At 35.1% G+C, this 3272-nt stretch overlaps 1 pseudogene; it reads left to right on the top strand.

Annotated features, from left to right (window-relative positions):
- The first annotated feature begins 984 nt into the window (after positions 1 to 984).
- On the top strand, positions 985 to 1359 carry LOC143646013 (c-Myc-binding protein pseudogene; annotated as a pseudogene).
- The last annotated feature ends 1913 nt before the right edge of the window (positions 1360 to 3272 follow it).

The following is a 3272-nucleotide window of genomic DNA, read 5'->3' as shown; positions in this document are numbered from 1 at the left end:
GAATTGAAGACTATCAGGAAGGAAAAGAGAGAAAGAGGAAGAATAACGTACATATAGTAGTTTGCTAATGCTGCCTGAAAGCAATATACCAGAAATAGAATGGCTTTTAAAAAGAGAATTTAAGATTTTACAAGTTTACTCTTCTAGTGCTGAGAAAATGTCCAAACTAAGGCACCAACAAGAGGTTACCTTCACTCTGTCAGCTGGGGAGGCACATGGCTGGCATCTGCTGGTTACTTTCTTCTGGGTTCTGTTACTTTTAGCATCTGTTTCCTGTGGGGGCTACTCACATGGTATCTTTGGTCTCTTATGCAGCTGTTCCAGGACAAAACTCTGGGTTTCATTTCTCGGCTTAGCATCTTCTGGGGCTGGAGATCTCTTCTCTTCATGTTCTGGCCATTTCTATGTGACTTGTTTAGTACCCAGGCTATTTCTGTTTTTGATCTCCAAGTCTTCTTTGGCTCTGTTATTTCTAAATTTTCTTCAAAATGTTTCCTCTTTGAAAGGATTCTGGTAACTAATCAAGATTCACCTTGAGTGGGTAGAGTCACATCTCATGTAATTAAAAGTTCGCATTCACAATTGGGTGCATCGTATCTCTCTGGGATAATCTAATCAAAGATTTCCACCCTACAATATTGTCAGGACTAAAAGAAACAGCTTCCCTACAAGATTGAAGCAGGATTAAAATGAGGCTTCTCTAGGATACTTAGTACTTTCAAACTGGCACAATACACAATATAAAATTGAATGGACAAAATTGCAGGAGAAAGTACATCCTTTACAATAACATTGTAATATCTCACCATTTCCCCCAGAATTTGAAAAAGAAACAAGGAAAATCACAATCTCTGTTTCTATGCAACATCATACTGAAGATTAAACCAAATACAGTAAGAATTAAATTGAAGGGCTAATGATGAGAAAGGATGAAAAAATCATAATTGTTTACAGCTGATTAGAATTCTTATGTAGCTTCTGTGCATGAGCAGTATGGCTGGGAGCCCACCAGCCATGGTCTCTGGCAACAGCCACACAGCTGTTGTCACTATGGCCCATTACAAAGCCCAACTTGAAGTATGAGCAGTTCTTGAGGTACTTGGAGAAGTCGGGGGTGCTGGAAACATTGACTAAAGTGTTATTAGTTCTATATGCAGAACCAGAAAAACCTAATAGTGCTTTGGATTTTTTAAAGCATCACTTAGGAGCTGCTACCCCAAAAAATCCAGAAACAGAACTGCTTTACCTAGAATTGGCAGAAATGAAAGAGAAGCATGAAACTATTGTAGAAGAAAAAAAAAACTGAAAGCAAAGTTGTCTCAGTATGAACCACCTCAGGAGGAGAAGCGTGCTGACTAGGATTCTTCTCAGTTGAAAAGACACTGAAAATGGTTTTGTATGACTTGAATAGTTTGTATAGTATATAATCTTTACTGACAGATGCTATAGAACTCTTTTAATATGTTAAATTCACTTATCATACTTTAATTATTATACATACATAGAATCACTAATAAAAACTCAATATAACTTTATTGGGGTTTTAAAGCAGGAGAATCTAAAGTAAATCCTGATAAAAATCTAAACAGCCATATTAATTGTTTTCTTTACCTTAAAGACTTCTGATTAGTAATGACGGTACAGACTGTATTTTGGTCAAGGAAGTTTAATATGGAGGTGCTTCTTGGTTTAGTTCAGGATATGAGCACAGATACAGACATTCTTTAAAATGAAAATGACATTTGTTTATATTTCCTGTTGGTAGTTGGAGAGATCTGTGTGACATAAGATACATTTGCACTATTTCCCATGAATCCTCTGCTGTTGTTTATATAATGCAGAATGAAGAACTCTTCTTTGCCACCACTTTGCCTTAGATAACCGTGTGTGCCAGTTTGAATTCTGACACCATATTTCCCTTCTATACAATCATGTCCTATCTGATAAAGTTGCCTTGCTTTGCTCTGTGCTTCAGTGGATCCTATTTGCACATTGGCCTTTCTGTGTTTTCCAATTTGCTCTAACAGCAGTTACCCTGATTGTAATTTATATAACTTTAAACAGGATCATACTGTCTCCCTGCCTAACCCTTAGAAAGCTGCTTTGTTGAGCACAGAGGCAATATAAAATTATGGGTTCATTCACAAGCAGGTATGAGAAGAAGGAACCACATATCATGGGAGATTACAGTTTGTGGGTATAATTATATAGCACTTTTTCCATCTAAGTATTTTTGTAACCTTGAATTCATTTTATCTTTACTATCCCTGTGAAGTAGGTAGGGCACATATGAGGGGAGGTTGGGTACTGATTTTTTAGGCCAAAGACTGATATTAATACAAACCATCTACTTATTGTATAACCATGGTGTATCACTTAAGTGCCCTGAGATTCATTTTCCTTACCTGTTAAATGAGAAGAATGTCTGTGCTGCCTACGTCACAGGGTTATGGTGAGGGTCAAAGAAGTATATATGTGCATGACTTGTAAATTGTGAAGCACTATATTTGTTATATAGTGCTCATTTGTTAAAAAAGAAAAGAATTCTTTTGTAGAAATTCTGAAGGAGTCCACATGACCATGATAATTGTAAGTGAATTTAGCAAAGTTTTGGCCTAAAAATTAAATAAATAAAATTCTATTTCTATGTGTAAGGAAGAATTGAATTTGAAATTGTTTAGATAAAATGATATCATTTACAGTTGCACCAATAAATAAAATTCCTGGTAAGAAATCCAACAAGTGCTATATAAAACCTCTATAATTAAAACTAAAAATATAATTCAGAGAAATTTAAGAATACCTAGGTAAACAGAGAACTGCAACATGTTTATGAAATGCAGTATTTACTATTTCCAGGATCACAACTCTCCATCTGTAAATTGTCTGTAGGTTCAATCCAATCCCAATAAAAATTCTAGCAATTATTTTTAATTCAAAAGCTTATTCTCATAGAAAGGCAAATATCTGAGAGTAGACATGATAATTTTGAAGAATAAGCTGGTCGACACAGTGTATCAAATATGCAGTCCTCTTATAAATTCAAAGTGATTACGATATCTTGGCTGTGTTGCTATGCAGGCACATGGAATAATGTAACAGAGTAAAGTTGAGAATATACATGCAGAATATATATGCGCAGATGGGTTAAAGCAGTCATTTCAGGATGACTGTCTATTGAATTGTAAAATGGGAAAGAAATAATCTTGACTCCAATTTCACACACATGCAATTAAATTAGAGAATAATGCAAATCTAAATTTGAAAGGTTA

Source organism: Tamandua tetradactyla, chromosome 9 (genome assembly GCF_023851605.1).
Source record: "Tamandua tetradactyla isolate mTamTet1 chromosome 9, mTamTet1.pri, whole genome shotgun sequence".
Classification (NCBI taxonomy): Eukaryota; Metazoa; Chordata; class Mammalia; order Pilosa; family Myrmecophagidae; genus Tamandua; species Tamandua tetradactyla.
Note: the sequence above shows the minus strand (reverse complement) of the source record. Positions and strands in the feature narration are given on the sequence as shown.